The following is an 8,548-nucleotide window of genomic DNA, read 5'->3' as shown; positions in this document are numbered from 1 at the left end:
TGGTCTCCCTCTCTTTGGGTGTCCCCAATCTCATAGTGGTCTCCCTCTCTTTGGGTGTCCCCAATCTCATAGTGGTCTCCTTCTCTTTGAGTGTCCCCAATCTCATAGTGGTCTCCCTCTCTTTGGGTATCCCCAATCTCATAGTGGTCTCCCTCTCTTTGGGTATCCCCAATCTCATAGTGGTCTCCCTCTCTTGGGGTATCCCCAATCTCATAGTGGTCTCCCTCTCTTTGTTTATCCCAAATCTCATAGTGGTCTCCCTCTCTTTGGGTGTCCCCAATCTCATAGTGGTCTCCTTCTCTTTGAGTGTCCCCAATCTCATAGTGGTCTCCCTCTCTTTGAGTATCCCCAATCTCATAGTGGTCTCCCTCTCTTTGGGTATCCCCAATCTCATAGTGGTCTCCCTCTCTTTGGGTGTCCCCAATCTCATAGTGGTCTCCCCAATCTCCTCCCTCTCTTTGGGTATCCCCAATCTCATAGTGGTCTCCTCTCTTTGGGTATCCCCAATCTCATAGTGGTCTCCCTCTCTTTGTGGAGTGTCCCCAATCTCATAGTGGTCTCCTTCTCTTGGGTGTCCCCAATCTCATAGTGGTCTCCTCTCTTTGGGTGTCCCCTTTGGGTGTCCCCAATCTCATAGTGGTCTCCTCTCTTTGAGTGTCCCCAATCTCATAGTGGTCTCCTCTCTTTGGGTGTCCCCAATCTCATAGTGGTCTCCTCTCTTTGGGTGTCCCCAATCTCATAGTGGTCTCCCTCTCTTTGGGTGTCCCCAATCTCATAGTGGTCTCCCTCTCTTTGGGTGTCCCCAATCTCATAGTGGTCTCCTCTGTGTCCCCAATCTCATAGTGGTCTCCTTCTCTTTGGTGTCCCCAATCTCATAGTGGTCTCCCTCTCTTTGGGTGTCCCCAATCTCATAGTGGTCTCCCTCTCTTTGGGTGTCCCCAATCTCATAGTGGTCTCCCTCTCTTTGGGTGTCCCCAATCTCATAGTGGTCTCCCTCTCTTTGGGTGTCCCCAATCTCATAGTGGTCTCCCTCTCTTTGGGTGTCCCCAATCTCATAGTGTGTCTCTCATAGTGGTCTCTCTTTGGGTGTCCCCAATCTCATAGTGGTCTCCCTCTCTTTGGGTGTCCCCAATCTCATAGTGGTCTCCTCTCTTTGGGTGTCCCCAATCTCATAGTGGTCTCCCTCTCTTTGAGTGTCCCCAATCTCATAGTGGTCTCCCTCTCTTTGGGTATCCCCAATCTCATAGTGGTCTCCCTCTCTTTGGGTATCCCCAATCTCATAGTGGTCTCCCTCTCTTTGGGTATCCCCAATCTCATAGTGTCCCCAATCTCATAGTGGTCTCCTTCTCTCTTTGGGTGTCCCCAATCTCATAGTGGTCTCCTTCTCTTTGAGTGTCCCCAATCTCATAGTGGTCTCCCTCTCTTTGAGTATCCCCAATCTCATAGTGGTCTCCCTCTCTTTGGGTATCCCCAATCTCATAGTGGTCTCCCTCTCTTTGGGTATCCCCAATCTCATAGTGGTCTCCCTCTCTTTGGGTGTCCCCAATCTCATAGTGGTCTCCCTCTCTTTGGGTGTCCCCAATCTCATAGTGGTCTCCTTCTCTTTGGGTGTCCCCAATCTCATAGTGGTCTCCTTCTCTTTGGGTGTCCCCAATCTCATAGTGGTCTCCCTCTCTTTGGGTGTCCCCAATCTCATAGTGGTCTCCCTCTCTTTGAGTGTCCCCAATCTCATAGTGGTCTCCCTCTCTTTGGGTATCCCCAATCTCATAGTGGTCTCCCTCTCTTTGAGTGTCCCCAATCTCATAGTGGTCTCCCTCTCTTTGAGTGTCCCCAATCTCATAGTGGTCTCCCTCTCTTTGAGTGTCCCCAATCTCATAGTGGTCTCCCTCTCTTTGAGTGTCCCCAATCTCATAGTGGTCTCCCTCTCTTTGAGTGTCCCCAATCTCATAGTGGTCTCCCTCTCTTTGAGTGTCCCCAATCTCATAGTGGTCTCCTTCTCTTTGGGTATCCCCAATCTCATAGTGGTCCCCCTCTCTTTGGGTGTCCCCAATCTCATAGTGGTCTCCTTCTCTTTGGGTGTCCCCAATCTCATAGTGGTCTCCTTCTCTTTGGGTGTCCCCAATCTCATAGTGGTCTCCTTCTCTTTGGGTGTCCCCAATCTCATAGTGGTCTCCCTCTCTTTGGGTATCCCCAATCTCATAGTGGTCTCCCTCTCTTTGAGTGTCCCCAATCTCATAGTGGTCTCCTTCTCTTTGAGTGTCCCCAATCTCATAGTGGTCTCCCTCTCTTTGGGTGTCCCCAATCTCATAGTGGTCTACCCTCTTTGAGTGTCCCCAATCTTTGGTCTCCTCTCTTTTAGTGTCCCCAATCTCATAGTGGTCTCCCTCTCTTTGGGTGTCCCCAATCTCATAGTGGTCTCCCTCTCTTTGGGTGTCCCCAATCTCATAGTGGTCTCCTTCTCTTTGAGTGTCCCCAATCTCATAGTGGTCTCCCTCTCTTTGGGTATCCCCAATCTCATAGTGGTCTCCCTCTCTTTGGGTATCCCCAATCTCATAGTGGTCTCCCTCTCTTGGGGTATCCCCAATCTCATAGTGGTCTCCCTCTCTTTGTTTATCCCAAATCTCATAGTGGTCTCCCTCTCTTTGGGTGTCCCCAATCTCATAGTGGTCTCCTTCTCTTTGAGTGTCCCCAATCTCATAGTGGTCTCCCTCTCTTTGAGTATCCCCAATCTCATAGTGGTCTCCCTCTCTTTGGGTATCCCCAATCTCATAGTGGTCTCCCTCTCTTTGGGTATCCCCAATCTCATAGTGGTCTCCCTCTCTTTGGGTATCCCCAATCTCATAGTGGTCTCCCTCTCTTTGGGTGTCCCCAATCTCATAGTGGTCTCCTTCTCTTTGGGTGTCCCCAATCTCATAGTGGTCTCCTTCTCTTTGGGTGTCCCCAATCTCATAGTGGTCTCCCTCTCTTTGGGTGTCCCCAATCTCATAGTGGTCTCCCTCTCTTTGGGTGTCCCCAATCTCATAGTGGTCTCCCTCTCTTTGAGTGTCCCCAATCTCATAGTGTCCCCTTTGGGTATCCCCAATCTCATAGTGGTCTCCCTCTCTTTGAGTGTCCCCAATCTCATAGTGGTCTCCTCTCTCCCCAATCTCATAGTGGTCTCCCTCTCTTTGAGTGTCCCCAATCTCATAGTGGTCTCCCTCTCTTTGAGTGTCCCCAATCTCATAGTGGTCTCCCTCTCTTTGGGTGTCCCCAATCTCATAGTGGTCTCCTCTCTTTGGTATCCCCAATCTCATAGTGGTCTTTGGGTGTCCCCAATCTCATAGTGGTCTCCCTCTCTTTGGGTGTCCCCAATCTCATAGTGGTCTCCTTCTCTTTGGGTGTCCCCAATCTCATAGTGGTCTCCCTCTCTTTGGGTGTCCCCAATCTCATAGTGGTCTCCCTCTCTTTGGGTGTCCCCAATCTCATAGTGGTCTCCCTCTCTTTGGGTGTCCCCAATCTCATAGTGGTCTCCTTCTCTTTGGGTGTCCCCAATCTCATAGTGGTCTCCTCTCTTTGGGTGTCCCCAATCTCATAGTGGTCTCCCTCTCTTTGGTGTCCCCAATCTCATAGTGGTCTCCCTCTCTTTGGGTGTCCCCAATCTCATAGTGGTCTCCTTCTCTTTGGGTGTCCCCAATCTCATAGTGGTCTCCTCTCTTTGGTGTCCCCAATCTCATAGTGGTCCTTCTCTTTGGGTATCCCCAATCTCATAGTGGTCTCCCTCTCTTTGGGTGTCCCCAATCTCATAGTGGTCTCCCTCTCTTTGGGTGTCCCCAATCTCATAGTGGTCTCCTTCTCTTTGGGTGTCCCCAATCTCATAGTGGTCTCCCTCTCTTTTGGTATCCCCAATCTCATAGTGGTCTCCCTCTCTTTGAGTGTCCCCAATCTCATAGTGGTATCCCTCTCTTTGAGTATCCCCAATCTCATAGTGGTCTCCCTCTCTTTGGGTGTCCCCAATCTCATAGTGGTCTCCCTCTCTTTGGGTGTCCCCAATCTCATAGTGGTCTCCCTCTCTTTGGGTGTCCCCAATCTCATAGTGGTCTCCTTCTCTTTGGGTGTCCCCAATCTCATAGTGGTCTCCTTCTCTTTGGGTGTCCCCAATCTCATAGTGGTCTCCTTCTCTTTGGGTGTCCCCAATCTCATAGTGGTCTCCCTCTCTTTGGGTGTCCCCAATCTCATAGTGGTCTCCCTCTCTTTGAGTGTCCCCAATCTGTCCACACTGACCTCTGTCTCATGGAAGCGCGAGCCTCGGTTTCATAACGTCGTCAGCCGACCCGTCTATAGAGTTCGTCTGGACACTGAGAAACGTTTGTTGTGTTCGGTTGTGGGGGACGAGGGATGGCTGTTCGTTAATCTGTCATCTCCACTCTGCCTCGGCTTCCTAAACAGATCAAGGCAGAGTTGCGTGGCGACAAGATCAACACGACCGTACCAGACTGAATAAACAGCTTACTGGGTTTCAAGTATTACGGAGGTGAATGATGGCATTATAAAGTAGATGAAATGGGGTGTTTATAGTTATGTAAACATATGGACATTTCAATGTCTCTCTGTCTTTATATATATATATACAGTATATGTCTTTCTTTCTCTATATCTCTGTTTCTCTCACACCATCCACCTCCTACTGACTAGGAGAACACACCATCCACATCCTAACCTACTGACTAGGAGAACACACCATCCACCTCCTAACCTACTGACTAGGAGAACACACCATCCACCTCCTACTGACTAGGAGACCACACCATCCAACCTAGGAGAACAGACATGACCTCCTAGGAGACCACACCATCCACCTCCTACTGACTAGGAGAACACACCAACCTACTGACTAGGAGAACACACCATCCACCTCCTACTGACTAGGAGAACACACCATCCACCTCCTACTGACTAGGAGAACACACCATCCACCTCCCTGATCCACCATCCACCTCCTACTGACTAGGAGAACACACCATCCACCTCCTACTGACTAGGAGAACACACCATCCACCTCCTACTGACTAGGAGAACACACCATCCACCTCCTACTGACTAGGAGAACACACCATCCACCTCCTAACCTAATGACTAGGAGAACACACCATCCACCTCCTACTGACTAGGAGAACACACCATCCACCTCCTAACCTAATGACTAGGAGAACACACCATCCACCTCCTAACCTACTGACTAGGAGAACACACCATCCACCTCCTACTGACTAAGAGAACACACCATCCACCTCCTAACCTAATGACTAGGAGAACACACCATCCACCTCCTACTGACTAGGAGAACACACCATCCACCTCCTACTGACTAAGAGAACACACCATCCACCTCCTAACCTAATGACTAGGAGAACACACCATCCACCTCCTACTGACTAGGAGAACACACCATCCACCTCCTACTGACTAGGAGAACACACCATCCACCTCCTACTGACTAGGAGACCACACCATCCACCTCCTACTGACTAGGAGACCACACCATCCACCTCCTACTGACTAGGAGAACACACCATCCACCTCCTACTGACTAGGAGAACACACCATCCACCTCCTACTGACTAGGAGAACACACCATCCACCTCCTACTGACTAGGAGAACACACCATCCACCTCCTACTGACTAGGAGACCACACCATCCACCTCCTACTGACTAGGAGAACACACCATCCACCTCCTACTGACTAGGAGAACACACCATCCACCTCCTACTGACTAGGAGAACACACCATCCACCTCCTACTGACTAGGAACACACCATCCATCCTACCTCCTACTGACTAGGAGAACACACCATCCACCTCCTAACCTACTGACTAGGAGACCACACCATCCACATCCTAACCTAATGACTAGGAGAACACACCATCCACCTCCTACTGACTAGGAGACCACACCATCCACCTCCTACTGACTAGGAGACCACACCATCCACCTCCTAACCTACTGACTAGGAGAACACACCATCCACCTCCTACTGACTAGGAGACCACACCATCCACCTCCTAACCTACTGACTAGGAGAACACACCATCCACCTACTGACTAGGAGAACACACCATCCACCTCCTACTGACTAGGAGAACACACCATCCACCTCCTACTGACTAGGAGAACACTCCATCCACATCCTAACCTACTGACTAGGAGACCACACCATCCACCTCCTACTGACTAGGAGACCACACCATCCACCTCCTACTGACTAGGAGAACACACCATCCACCTCCTACTGACTAGGAGAACAGACCATCCACCTCCGACTGACTAGGAGAACACTCCATCCACATCCTAACCTACTGACTAGGAGACCACACCATCCACCTCCTACTGACTAGGAGACCACACCATCCACCTCCTACTGACTAGGAGAACACACCATCCACCTCCTACTGACTAGGAGAACAGACCATCCACCTCCTACTGACTAGGAGAACACTCCATCCACATCCTAACCTACTGACTAGGAGACCACACCATCCACCTCCTACTGACTAGGAGACCACACCATCCACCTCCTAACCTACTGACTAGGAGAACACACCATCCACCTCCTACTGACTAGGAGAACACACCATCCACCTCCTAATCTACTGACTAGGAGACCACACCATCCACCTCCTACTGACTAGGAGAACAGACCATCCACCTCCTACTGACTAGGAGAACACACCATCCACCTCCTACTGACTAGGAGACCACACCATCCACCTCCTACTGACTAGGAGACCACACCATCCACCTCCTACTGACTAGGAGAACACACCATCCACCTCCTACTGACTAGGAGAACAGACCATCCACCTCCTACTGACTAGGAGAACACTCCATCCACATCCTAACCTACTGACTAGGAGACCACACCATCCACCTCCTACTGACTAGGAGACCACACCATCCACCTCCTACTGACTAGGAGAACACACCATCCACCTCCTACTGACTAGGAGAACAGACCATCCACCTCCTACTGACTAGGAGAACACACCATCCACCTAACCTACTGACTAGGAGACCACACCATCCACCTCCTACTGACTAGGAGACCACACCATCCACCTCCTAACCTACTGACTAGGAGAACACACCATCCACCTCCTACTGACTAGGAGAACACACCATCCACCTCCTAATCTACTGACTAGGAGACCACACCATCCACCTCCTACTGACTAGGAGAACAGACCATCCACCTCCTACTGACTAGGAGAACACACCATCCACCTCCTACTGACTAGGAGAACACACCATCCACCTCCTACTGACTAGGAGAACACACCATCCACCTCCTACTGACTAGGAGAACACACCATCCATCTCCTACTGACTAGGAGAACACACCATCCATCTCCTACTGACTAGGAGAACACACCATCCACCTCCTAACCTACTGACTAGGAGAACACACCATCCACCTCCTAACCTACTGACTAGGAGAACACACCATCCACCTCCTAACCTACTGACTAGGAGAACACACCATCCACCTCCTAACCTACTGACCAGGAGAACACACCATCCACCTCCTACTGACTAGGAGAACACACCATCCACCTCCTAACCTACTGACCAGGAGAACACACCATCCACCTCCTACTGACTAGGAGACCACACCATCCACCTCCTACTGACTAGGAGAACACACCATCCACCTCCTACTGACTAGGAGAACACACCATCCACCTCCTACTGACTAGGAGAACACACCATCCACCTCCTACTGACTAGGAGAACACACCATCCACCTCCTACTGACAAGGAGAACACACCATCCACCTCCTAACCTACTGACTAGGAGACCACACCATCATCCTCCTACTGACTAGGAGAGGAGAACACACCATCCACCTCCTACTGACAAGGAGAACACACCATCCACCTCTAACCAGTGTCTCCTCCACCTCCTACCTGGGACATGTCTCCATCTGACAGTGTCTCCCATCCTAACCTACTGACTAGGAGACCACACCATCCACCTCCTACTGACTGGAGACCACACCATCCACCTCCTCTGACTAGAGAACACACCATCCACCTCCACTGACTAGGAGAACAGACCATGTCTCCATCCACATCCTCATGTGTCTCCACCTCCTACTGACTAGGAGGGACATGTCCATCTAACCACTGACTGTCTCCTCCACCTCCTGGGACATGACTCTGACTAGGAGAACAGACCATCCATCTGACTGGGAGAACACACCATCCACCTCCTACTGACTAGGAGAACACACCATCCACCTCCTACTGACTGAACACACCATCACCTCCCTGACTAGGAGAACACACCATCCATCTCCCTGACTAGGAGAACACACCATCCATCTCCTACTGACTAGGAGAACACACCATCCACCTCCTAACCTACTGACTAGGAGAACACACCATCCACCTCCTAACCTACTGACTAGGAGGACACCATCCACCTCCTATCTGACTAGGAGAACACACCATCCACCTCCTAACCTACTGACTAGGAGAACACACCATCCACCTCCTAACCTACTGACC

Source organism: Oncorhynchus nerka, linkage group LG2, assembly GCF_034236695.1.
Source record: "Oncorhynchus nerka isolate Pitt River linkage group LG2, Oner_Uvic_2.0, whole genome shotgun sequence".
Taxonomy (NCBI): domain Eukaryota; kingdom Metazoa; phylum Chordata; class Actinopteri; order Salmoniformes; family Salmonidae; genus Oncorhynchus; species Oncorhynchus nerka.
The sequence above is the reverse complement of the archived record's forward strand: the minus strand, read 5'-3'. Positions refer to the sequence as shown.